This window comes from Phyllobates terribilis, unplaced genomic scaffold (genome assembly GCF_046119375.1).
Source record: "Phyllobates terribilis strain yellow unplaced genomic scaffold, ASM4611937v1 Scaffold_10__3_contigs__length_209671492, whole genome shotgun sequence".
Classification (NCBI taxonomy): Eukaryota; Metazoa; Chordata; class Amphibia; order Anura; family Dendrobatidae; genus Phyllobates; species Phyllobates terribilis.
The window spans coordinates 119,265,773-119,279,088 of record NW_027362770.1 but is presented as its reverse complement, the minus strand read 5'-3'; the positions used below and the strand labels follow the sequence as shown (position 1 = coordinate 119,279,088).

General features: G+C 40.4%; 1 long non-coding RNA gene across 1 annotated transcript in view; it reads right to left on the bottom strand.

The window, feature by feature from the left end:
* Nucleotides 1-13,316, bottom strand: part of LOC141164143 (uncharacterized) — a 123,031-nt gene that overhangs the window by 97,051 nt on the left and 12,664 nt on the right. The window contains exons 2-3 of the long non-coding RNA XR_012250845.1: nt 10,485-10,524; nt 4,893-5,046 (exon numbers count right to left, since the gene is read on the bottom strand). This is a non-coding gene — a long non-coding RNA (uncharacterized lncRNA). The remainder of the gene's footprint in view (nt 1-4,892; nt 5,047-10,484; nt 10,525-13,316) is intronic.

Here is a 13,316-nt window from a genome sequence, read left to right as displayed (position 1 = left end):
TGCAGGGCAGAGACCTGAGCTCCCGCCCGAGTAACCCGGAAATGCTCGGTGCTCGCCGAACATCCCGAGTAGCGTGATGCTCGGGCGAGTACCGAGAGTGTCAAGCATGTTCGCTCAACACTAGAAATTACTTCAAGGACACATCCATTCAATACATAGGTCACACCCACAACCTAATGCCCTTGAACCATCCCATGTGCACATCATTTTAGGAACTCAACATCTAGACTGACCGAAAAGCCAAGCATTTGCAAAATGTATTACAGAGATATAAAGAAGATTAGCGGTGACAGTCATCTATCTAGATTAGCTCTTATCATACAATCCATCCCACAGGTAATCCAAAATGATGCTACCAGCCACAGGACCCCTTTAACAAAGCGTCCTACTGCACATTTCAGGAGTTTCCTAGACATACCAGTAGAGTCAGAAGCGGTGGTTTTTGACCTTTAAAGAGAACATGTGAGCACAATTTTGCAAAGTAAAACAAAGACATGGCTGTTATTGCACTATAATACTGATTACATTGATACTTTTGGGTAAGAAATCCGCTTTGTGGTTCTTCTTTAATCACCATTTTAAGTTTTCTGTTAATTAGATTTTGGTGCACAGGGGCCGGACTGTGCACTGGATCTTCTTCCTGTCTTCTTCCTGGCCTCTCCCAGCACTTTGCCTCTGTCTGTATGAAATTTCACACCAGCACCATCATTGTCATGCATGGCACATGCACAGATTGAGTTCCCAGATGGTCTACAATAAAAAGGCACCATCATTGCTGTGGGCAGTACATGCACGGTTGTCTCTAAAAGATGTCATTGGACCGAGAACTCAACCTGAGTAAGCATCATCCACAGCAATGAAGGCGGCATTCAAAGCCAGTTCCTGGACAAGTAGCTGTGGAGAGGTTGGAAGTGTCCAACATCCACAGGTAAGACGTAATTAAAACTCACATTTGTATTTTGAATTAGTTTATAACAAATGTAGATTTAAAAGCCAATAGTAGCATAAGTACACCTGGTGTACACATTTTGAGTCCAGCAGGGACTCTTAATAAAAATTAAGAGTCCTAGCTGGACTCGAAGTGTGTAGACCCGGTGTCCCTATGCTACATTTGGCTTACAATTTATGTTTCTTTTAAACTAATTCAAAATAAAATGTACCCTTCCCACCTCTCCTCACAGAGGAGAATACCCAGTGCACAGTCCAGCCCCTGTGCACCTAAATCTAATTAATAGAAAACATCAAATGGTGTTTAAAGAAGAACCACAAAGTGTATTTCTTCATCAAAGGTATCAAGTTAATCTGTATTACAGCACCATTACAGCCATGTCTTTACATTACAAAATCATTATGACGGGTTCTCTTTAAACAATTGGCATCCAATTAGCTGTCAAATGTTATATTTATGGCTCCATGCATCATGGGAAACATAAAGCCTAAGATTAGCGCAATGGGTAGGATTGATATGGGAGTCTAACTTTTTCTTGTCATGGAGTCAATGGAGCTAGAGAAAACCTATGTGCGTTTGCTTCTGAATCCGCAACAGAAATCTGAGGAAGAACCCTAGGTTTCTGAAATTAATTTGCAGTTTAAAGGATCCAGTGTGTGCACAGGGATTAGCCCCATTTAATATGACCACCTGCCATGAATCAGCAAGTGATACACTTATTGAAATGGTTTTGGAACCCAAACCAGCTGTGGCGATAAGGGGTTTTCCCACTTAATACAATGGGGCTGTTTTATGTTTTGTTGGTTTTTTTTTGCCAAAATCTATGTAGAAAAAAAATATGTGTGTATCACCCTTAATTTTTTCCAAACTATTCTAAGATAAAAGTCTTTTTTTTGCAAAAAAAATGGATAGAGGCTACTTGTGTCTTCCCATTTATTCATGTAGAAATTTGACATACATTCCCTGACAATGATGTCTTCACAATTTAGGAGCTGCCATAAAACCTCTTGATTTACCCTTTCAATTCTCCCATGTCTCCTACAACCTGCTCTGATGCATTTCATTCCCAGACTAATCACTATCCTTCCTGTCGTTACATGTCTCCACCGCTCCGATAGGAAAATCTGTCATCCAAATACACACATGGATTATTTACTTTGGCGAGCCCCATAAAACAAAACATATCTGCTACAACCCTGCTAAGGTGTAAAGATAATGCGGATCCATGATCAAAATGTTATGAAATCTGTATTCATTAAAATACACCCTAATTAGCCCAATGTGGATGATGTGGTTATTTCAGACATACCATACCGCTCTATATTTCCTCAAAATAAAGTTTTCGGTAGCTGTCCTCATTATACCTCTATGTAGTGTCATTCTACCATATGCAAAAAGCGATAGTTGTTTTAATTCCCACTGTGAGAACATTGTTCCCAGAGAATTTTAGTCACAGAGGTAACAATTATTTTAGTTGTTTTGTCTCTAAACAACAATTTGCAGAAAAGAAGCAAAGCGTATGCTTTTAGAAATAGAGCTTTTCTGGTCGATAGCTCTTTTCTGACCTTCCAAAAACATGTACACTCAACTTCTTGGATGAATAAAGGATAAAAATCCCACAAAAATCCCACATCATCATGTCTATGATCTGGGATGGCTTAGGACTAGATAAAAGGGAGGACATTGGGGGCTCTTGTCCTGGGCCTCTACCACTTTATTGGCCAATCTTCCTGCTAAAAAAGACTTCTTGGGCCATCTACCATTTTTGAGTTAAAAACTTGAATATTATCTCAACTTCTAGAAAAAAAAGGAATTTTCCAATAGTTGTTTGGCAATCCTATCCAGTGGAGAACATGGGGATGTATCTGTGTATGTAAACTCCCTCATCTAAAGGAAGTTACCGGCACAGCTGTTACCAAAACTCTGATATACTCCAGTTGAGAGCACCATATCCGAAATGTGAATACTATAAAGAATCAGGAAGCCTGGATTTCAAATTGGTTGGCCAACAAGGAGGACCAGATCCCGAATATTAATGTGGATTTACAGCTTTATATCCGGGAGGGTTTATAATCTGGGATGAATGTTATGGATATTTATGCTTTCCTTTACAAACTACTAGGGTGGCAGCACATGTAACATCCCCATAGTAATGTCACTCAAAGTTAAAGTATTCTTCATTTACCCCAGTGAGGGTACTCATCTTATTGTGTGTCTGTGAAGCCAAGGAGCAGAACTGTTCAGGTTTTTGTACTCTCTGTGGCTTCATGTGAAACTGGACAATTAAGAAATGTGGCAAGGAAAACGTTTATTCTTCTTCAGACCATTGGAGTTGATAAAGACGGTTGAGCAAAATCAAACTTGTTCTTTCATATGAAGCACAATAGACTGTACTGAAGCTCTTTTGTATTTTGGACACAAGAGGACCATGCTCATAGGAAAAATCAATTCTGCTTGCAATTGACGTGGGGAAGAAAAAAAAGGAATGTCCAGCAATAAGACGGATAGCAACAATCACAAGGATCATGAACCTGTCATTGTGAAGACTGAAGACCCAAACAGAAGACAAAATGAACACAACTCTTATGTCACCAAGTAAATAAATGAATATGATAGTCATACACTTGTAATAATGTACATTTAACTTATTAATGAATATGTAATTTAAATTCTACCCTAGCAAACAAATATTCAGAGCTAAGCTCATTCTGATGGTGGACAAAACTTCCGGTCAACCACTGATTGATGTTCATGGTCTGTAAGTTGTGATGACTGTGGTCATTATCCCTATAAAATGTAAAAAGCAAGCAAATTACATGGGGAGGGTGATGCGTTATTCTGACCACTTCATGCTCTTAGCAAGGTTCCTGCAATTGGCTGCTAAAGGGTGATGAAAAGCAGCAGAGGAGCTAAGAACTATAGATGACAAGCACTGTAAGATCATCAAGGGTTAGAGAAAGCAGCATATTTATTATGTAGACACCTCATACTGATGCAACCTTTATTGAGGACATCTTTAAGCATGGGTGAGCTGTAAGGGGAAATCTGTTGTCGGCCTAAACTCAATGGAGGACATTTATATTTGGGACAGGTTTTAGGAAAGCATCTTTGTATGGCACTGGCTTAAGAAAGAACTGTACTTTCAACAAACTTTGCATAAATCAATAATACAGGCAAAACCAAGAAATGTTGCAATATATTTTATCAGAGAAATTAGCTTCTCTTCCCACTTCTCAGCCACTTCTTCCCCTCTTCCTTGCCTCCTGAAAATGTCATCCACTCTGAAAAAAAACAGTTCAGATACATCTTGCACAGACAAGGCAGACTGCAGGTCTATGGAGAGGGGAGGGGACAGGAGAAGCAGAAAGAGAAAACGGGTGGATGGAGACAGAAGCATCATACAGAGCTCTCTAACAAGTCTTTTACCTCACATCAGAGTTTGATTCAGATCAAAACAGCTCAGCACGAGATTTGCTGCAAATCGATAAAGTATTATGTCCAACAATGGCACCACTTCAGTCCAGCTAAATAAAAGAAGAGCCACCGATGCCAGCAGGTAAGAGGCGATACTCCAACTCCCATGCAGTTACCACAGACCACTGTTGTGGCTGAAGGAATGGGCCATGTGAATAGACTCATACCAACTCTACTCAGTACTGCTATCTAATTTCCTCCATACCTCTGCTGCTTGTCTCTTTGTGCTATAAATGAATAAAGAGCAGGAATCACTCTTTGTGTACTGTCCTGTGTATAGGAGAAATCACAGCAGATCGTCTCCTCCCACTGGATCTCCTTGATTGCAAATTATAGATAGAGCTTGCAGGGTGGAAAACTGGTCAAAATGTAGGATACACATTTCAAAAAGAGAGTAATAATAAAAAAGATATACATAAAAGGCAAAAACAGAATAAAACAAAAAAGAATAAATAAAGAAAGCCCTTACTGATTCAATCCATGAGCAAATCTTTGTAGCAGAGTCACTGACGAAATTTGGACAGATCTCCAATTTCCAATTTGTTATGTCTCCGGGATCTGACAATGACTGTCTCTGGGTGAGATATTATAAAGGGTCTCATCTACACCCCTCATCTCTCCACCTGGTTAGAGAGAGGAGGATGGTTAATTATATGCACTGAAAAGTGGTTCAAAATCATAATTACTAAATTATGTCATATTTTCCCTCAGGAACCTTCTAGTGGAATAATATGACCACCATATTTCCGAGCATACTTTCATCATCCTAGACACACCAAATATGACTATGATATATTCATAATTCAGATTGATATTACGTTTCTGTGGTTCCTCAAGGCCATAAATCCTGGCTCTTGAACCCACAGAAGCAAATATGTCCCCTGATCACAGATACATCTGTGAATGGTGTTGATATCAGATCGATATGGCATGGAAATATTGCATTTTCACTGCAAAGTGAGCTCTCTGATATGGGCTAGAGATGACCTGTCTGCCTTTGGCGCAGATATCTTTACCTTTGATGTAGCACCTCTTTGCTAACGATGAAGTACACAGTGAATGTTTCCTCTTCCAGAAACTGTCAGCTAATTAATTTATCTAATTTATCTCCACACAGGAGATGGTGCAAGGTGTCCAGTGATATTGGATTTATTTGTCTTATGCCTCCTTCGTAACATACACACACAGGACAATTTATTTTGAAAAGTTGCTTGAAAGTACAATTACACCTTAAATGTGGCTGAAGACTTTGAAATGGCATCCATAGCCAGTGCTGTTTGTATCCAATGCATTCAAAGATGGTATGGGCTGAAGGCCTCATATGAGGTTGGCTTGGGCTCGTCCCAGCTGTAACGTGTGCATGACACAAGCTGTAAGGATGGCGCAGGCAATAAAAAGTTGATATCTAAGGTTGGCACACTGAAAATCTGTCTTCGTGAAGGGTATGTGGGCTAATAATATCTGGCCTAATTCCCTACTTGTAAAAAGGGGTAATCAGGAGGCTCTCCAATTCATTCCTACAGTATTATTATTTATATTTAGAGCACCATTCATTCCATGGTGCTGTACATGAGAAGGGGTTACATATAAAATATAGATATAAATTACAATGAACAAACTAACAATGGCAGACTGGAACAGAGGGGGAGAGGGTCCTGCCCTTGTAGGCTTACATCCTACAGGTTAATGGGGATGGAGACTATAAATTAGGAGGTTGCAGAAGCTCCGCTGGTGGTGAGGTGGGTTATAGCTGGCTGTAAGCTTTCTTGAAGAGATGGGTTTTCAAGTTCCATCTGAAGGTTCCCAATGTGGTGGATATTTGGATGTGTTGAGGCACAGAACTCCAGAGAATGGGAGATACTCAGGAGAAGTCTTGGTGGCAATTAGGTGAGAAACGTGGGTGGAGGAGAGGAGAAGGTCTTGTGAGGACCATAGAGTGTGTGTGGGTGGGTATCGAGAAATTAGTTCCGAGATATATGGAGGAGACAGAATATGGACAGCCTTGTAGGTTAATGTTAGTATTTTGAACTGGATGCGTTGAGGAATTGAAAGCCAATGAAGAGATTTGTAGAGGCGACAAGCGGAGGAGTAGCGAGGAGAGAGGTAAATTAATCAGGCAGAAGAGTTAAGGATGGACTGTGGAGGGGCAAAAGAATTAGCTGGGAGACCACAGAGGACTATATTGCAGTAGTCGAGGTGGGAGATGGTGCATGCCTTCATCAAGATTTTAGTAAATTCCGGGTTGAGGGACGGACAGATCATTTTTTAGTTTGAGGCGGCAGGAGGTTGTAAGAGCTTGTACTGTATGTGCAGTTTAAAGGACAGGGCAGAGTCAAGGGTTACTTTGAGACAGCGGACTTCCAGTACAGGGGAAAGCGTGATGTCATTTATTGTGGTGCAGTGCCATATAGACCATGTTTAAGCTTGACAATGAGGATTATAATGAGGTTAAAATCATCTGAAACATGCCAGCTACCCATTTGACTCTATTTCGGTGGATTTTAATTGCACTTTTTTGAGAAATAAAGTTTTTTCTAAACTCAATCCTTTTGTCGCTGGAAATTTTTTTTCTTCTGCTAACTCCCTACTACCTGGCTCTATCTTTTATATACTTTTATCCTATTGCTTTGTACACATCCCTAGAGCCTAACTCTCTTTTTCTCTCCAAAAACTCTTTCATTTTGGCTTTACGCAAAGCCCCTTTATTACCTTCCATATCATGAATCCTGACCTCATATTAATGCCAACAGCTAGTCTAGCTATACTTATTCCCATTTTCTATTCTTCACCTCAGCCTCCTCCCTTTTATGCCATCCTGGGCCACAGTCAATCTCTTATGCCTCCTCATTTGTTTTCCAATGCATTCATCACTTTTTAGTCCAGTCATTCCAGCTTTTATCTTGTTGAGTTACTAGTGGGAAGGCAATCCCAAATCATTGATGATCAGTAAAGCATTTAGATACCAATCAACAAAAGGTATTCTTTTGTGCCACAAACATTTGCCCATGCAGGTTATAAGGATATTTGTCGAACTCTTTTTGCAGTCTGTGGCAATTTCAGACTTAAACTTAGCAAGAGGGTCGTGATTTGAAAAAAAAATGTTGCGATATGCAGTCATGGAATCATAGAATGTTAGAGTTGGAAAGGACCTCCGGGGTCATCGTGTCCAACTCCCTTCTTAATGCAGGATTCACCAAACCATCTCAGACAGATGTCTCTCCAGTCTCTGTTTAAAGACTTCCAGTGAAGGAGAACTCACCACCTCTTGCGGAAGCCTGTTCCACTCATTGTTCACCCTCACTGTCAAAAAGTTTTTCTAATATCTTATCTGTATCTTCTCCGATTCAGTTTCCTTCCATTGCTTCTAGTCTTTCTTTGTGCAAATGAAAATAAGGATGATCCCTCAACAGTGTGACAGCTCTTGAGATATTTGTAGACAGCTATTAAGTCTCCTCACTCTTCTCTTTTGCAAGCTAAACATTTCCAGATTCTTTAACCGTTCCTCATAAGACATTGTTTGCAGACCAGTCAACATTCTGGTCACTCTTCTCTGAACTTGCTCCAGTTTTTCAATGTCTTTTTTAAAAGGTGATGCCCACAACTGGACACAGTATTCCAGATGAGGTCTGACCAAAGAGAAGTAGAGGGAGATAATTTCTTCACGTGATCTAGTCTGTATGCTTCTGTTAATGCAACCCAGAACTGTGTTTGGCTTTTTTGCTGCTGCATCACACTGTTGACTCATGTTCAGTCTATGACCTATTAGTATACCTAAGTCTTTTTCACATGTGCTGTTGCTTAACCCTATTCCTCCCATTCTGTATATGCTTTTTTCATTTTTCTTGCCCAGATGTAGGACTTTGCATCTCTCCCTGTTAAAAAAACATTCTGTTAGTTGCTGCGCACAGTTCCAGTTTATTTAGATCTTTTTGAATCTTCTTTCTTATCTCTAGTCTTAGCTATCCCTCCTAGCTTTGTGTCATCAGCAAATTTAATCATTTTATCCTCAATTCCTTCATCTAAATCATTGATAAAGATTTTGAACAACACAGGGCCTAGGACAGAGCCTTGTGGTACCCCACTTGAAACATTCTTCCAACTGGATGTGCAACCATTTATGACCATTTATGACCACTCTTTGGGTCACTAAGCCAGTTATGAATCCACCTAACAGTTGCCTTATCCATTCCATAGTTAGTCATTTTTTCAATAAGGATGGTATGATATACTTTGTCAAATGCTTTGCTGAAGTCAAGATATATTATATCTACTGTGTTTCCCTCATTCACCCCGTCAGTGATTCTGTGATATAAGGAAATTAAGTTAGTCTGACATGACTTATTAGTTACAAACCCATGCTGGCTGTAGTTAATCACTTCATTCTCATAAAGGTACTTGCATACATGTTGTTTAATAATTTGTTCTAAAATCTTTCCTGGTATAGAAGTAAGGCTCACAGGCCTATAGCTCCCTGGGTCCACCTTCTTCCCCTTTTTGAAGATAGGGACAACATTTGCTCTTCTCCATGTCTTCTGAGATGTCCCCTGTTCTCCAAGAATTTTCAAAGATTATGGAGAGTCGTTCAATAATTTCCTCTGCTATCTCCTTCAGTATCCTAGGATGCAATTCACCTGGACGCGGAGACTTGAATTAATTTATGTTAGCTAAGTATTACCTCACTATCTCTTTGTTAATAGATAATGTGGATTCTCCTATTCCTTCAATAGTAAAGTGAAGATCAGTTGATGTTACATTTATTTTCTGAGAGAGTATAACTAATGATCAGCTTTGGCAGTCTTTTAACTTAAAGGGGTTGTCCCTGACTTTAACATTGATGGCCTAGCTTTAGGATAGGTCATCCATGTCTGATCGGTGGAGGTGCAACAATCAGCACCCCCCGCAGATCAGCTGCTCTCAGTGGCGGTGGCCGGAACTGCTCAGTTACGGAGCTGTGCTGCACAGCTCAGTCAGCTCTATAGTGGCCATGGCCGAGTAATGTACATCCACCCCTTATTCAAACCAATAGGGGGGTGGATGTGCAGTACCCGGCCGCGGGAACTATTCCGTTGATGGAGCTGTGTTGTGCATCTCCGTAACTGAGCAGTTCCGACTGCCGTTGACACCGGGAACAGCTGATCGGTGGGGGTGCCGGGCGTCACATCCCCACCAATCAGACATTGATGACCTATCCTAAGGATAGACCATCAATGTTAACCTCTCTAAGATCCGTTTATACAAGATGACTGGTGGCACTAAAAGACCGCCGATCAGCTACTCGTTCAGTGCGCATAGGCTGCTGTTGTTCTCGGCAGCACTGGTCCTGTTTACACAGGACAATGTGCTGCCAAGAATCATGATGAAAGACTATTTTACCCAACTAATAAACATATTGCTTATCTGTCAGTTGATCGGTAGCCTGTTTAGACAGCCCAATTATTGTAAATCCTACGATAATTTTGCAATGTAAATTGACCTTTACATTTAGAAAATTATTTTGATCATAGTATTTATCTGAAAATTGTATCTTCATACGTGTTTTGGGGTGACTTATTCCAGTTTGTTTTGGTCTTATTACAGGGTCATTTTCTGGAGAGGATTAATAGTTAAGCCCAGGTCACAAAACACTATAAACACCTATCATAAAGAGATTAACGCAAAGGTCAGGAGCCACATTAAATGCAAGAGTATGAAAGTGGAGCAATTAGCCATAGATACATTAATCCCTTCACTGCCAAAGGGAACATCACTTAGCGGCTGTTACAGGGTCCTTCACACAGGTTAAACAAACAGCAGTACATACACAGCCATTTGTAGTTTGCATAACATTAGATGGGAACACAAAGAAATATATAAACACGCAGCAACACAAACAAAATAGGAATTGCAAATTGTGAGCTGCAAAGATTTAAGGGATATATAGGGCCTTATTCTGTTACATTGTGTATATTACACAGAACTTGTTTACGGGAAGGGAATGTTCCTTTATTTCTAAAATCATAATAAAAACAATATAAAGAATGTAAATATTAACCAAATAATATTGGCTATCATTATGACTTACGTTGTGTTCGTGGGTGTATTTGAAGGATAGGACCTTATTTCTGAAAAATAAATATTAAAACAATTGTTTCTTCTTCATATTAACAGCATCCTAGGAACGGTTTATTTTTAAAGCATTTTGGTTCATATTCGAGTCTTTGCAATGTGAAGGGTGAAAAGTGCAACATTTCCAATTCAATGCAAATTTTCCCTTAAAGGGAATCTGTCAGCAGGTCTTTGCTAAGTAATCTGAGAGCAGCATGATGTACGGGCTGAGACCCTGATTCCAGAGATGTGTCACTTATTAGGCTGTGTGTTGATGTTTCAATAAAATCAGTGTTTTATCAGCAAGAGATTTTCACTACTGGACTAGATGTCACGTGCCTCTTAGTCCAACCACTCACCCACCACTGATTAGTAGCTTTCTGTCCATATATAGGGTATACAGAGAGCTGCCAATCAGTGGTGTGGTCGGGGTTATACCAAGCTCCGCATTGAGAGAACTGTTAGATCTGCAGCAGAAAAAGCTGTGATTATAGCACAACTGCTGCACCCAGTAAACTAAGTGATACATCACTGGAATCAGGTTCTCTGCCCCTACATCATGCTGTTTTGAAACCACATAACAATAACCTGATGACAGATTCCCTTTAAATCTTTGTAAGGTTTTGCTCCTATTGTTCTTAAGGAAACATTTTATCTAGAAATGAGCAAATCTTTTGTCATTTTGCCAGGGAATTTGATTTGTCAAAAATTAAAGTACTTCAAAGCCTTCAATTGCCCTGAAAACATAGATGTGACACTTTGAGGTCTCCTACTTCTCTCCCTATCAATTAAATCTATATTATTCTGTTTTCCTCACATCCTAATCTTCTTCACTGCTGTGCTGTCACACACATTATCTGTATAGTTTATTCAGTATTTTGAGGCTTATTCTTCCTAACTCTATGGCATAGTTCATAGATGTGACATCTTCTCACTATCCAGATTCTGTACAGAATGGTTGTCCCATTTTCTGTTTCTGCTTTTATACCAGCTATGATAGCCCCTCTTGACTCGTTGAGCTATACCCATGTGTTGTGAGGCCTGAAGTAATGGTGGTCCTTCACTGTCTGATGCCATCTTCTGCAATGTATAAAATAGCAACAGACATTTTAGGCAAATCGCATGGAGCAAATAGCAAACTATTTGAATTCACCGGGTTCAGCGAATTCCTAAAAATGTAGCACACATTTGATTTGCCTTGATTCGATTCACTCATCTCAAATTGTATCTCCATCGCCCATTTCGGCCATTGGATCTTTGAGCAATTGGGCTCATCTATCAATAGATTCCTACCTTTCTTCTGGAAACAAGAAAATATATTATTTTATAAAGGCTTTATCTTTGGTATCACACCGAATATTAAATATTGCTTGACAACTAACTCTGTGCTGATGATCTCTAAAGTCCATATACACATTAGACTAAAAACCCGCCAATATAGAGTTGGGACTATTAAATAGTCTCATGTGTATGGAGGCCTCCAGACTCTACCTGGACAGATGGTGTCAGGCGGGAAAATCATCTGGCATGTCCGATTTCAGACTGTCAATGTCATGGGTGTGTCAAATGTAATAGACAGTCTCTCTGGATCTGTTTGTAGAAGGTCGCTGCGCCTGGCATTGCAAACACCTTCTTAACCTTTCTGCCTTTAGGACCCAGCGGCTACCTTCGTCCTGTTGTTAATTGACACACCCTTGCATGGGAGTTAAAAACTGTCAGTTTGCTGCAGGAGATCACTGGTGATATTCACATGTTCCCTTGTGAAGGCTTGGAGTTATAGCCGTCTGCTTACTTCCTCTCTGGTGCGCTTGGAGAATGTTTGGTGTTATCTCTCTTGAGTCGGCTCAAGCTAAGTTTCTCCTCCTTTGTTTGTCTACCTTGTTGTCTTTAGTTTCTAGTGGGGACTGACCTGTCATCATCCTCTTACCCTTCCCTATTCAGGGCCTAGCTCTAGGGATATAAAGGGCTTAGGTTTCCTGCTCGGCGATTGGTTTGGAACCAATATAGGCACTGTAGGGGAGGCAGGGTGTTATTAGATATGCCTAGGGGTCTCCACTCCCCCTTTACCTAGTGTCTGGACTCCCTCCCCCTCAACCCTTCATGTTGCACTAAGTCTTTCCCACACTGTGTGTGACAGTCAATCATTTTGTTCTACAGGAGATAAGCCACCACCAAAGGAGTCTGGTAGGAGCTCTCTCATAGAGAACACAGGAACACATGGCCAAGCACCTCTATATATTGGGGAATCGGAACGATCATTCAAACAAAGCTATCTATTGTGTATGAGTGGCTTTAATGACTGCAAGAGCTGTGTGTAAAAAAGTGTAACATTTTCCAGCATTTACCATAAATGTCTAATGGATGCAGGTTTTACATTTTGGACCCTTCCTTATTTTGAGAACGAGGCTATGTTTCGAGTCTCTAGGAAGGGAGGCTTGGCTGCTCATGCAAGGCTTTCGCCGTTCACTTCTTTGGAAGTTTTAAAGTGTTGTCAAGCAATCATGCTCAGTAGTTTTTAAAACTACTGCCCTTTTCTCAGAAAAGATGAGTGTCCTGGAGGTGGAAACTGTATCTGTCAGACATATACTGTACGGCACGTCCAGTGGGTATGTTATACATATCTAAAATGGAAATTCCCTTTTAATCCCATTTTTTAAGACTGTTGCCCCATTTATTTGGCTTGCACAGACTTCTATGGATGATGCAGCCAGGCTTGGACTGGCCCACAGGAGAACAGGAGAATCCTCCGGTGGACCACCACCCTCTTATATGAGCAGTACTTGGCACAATATACTTGAATCACTATGTA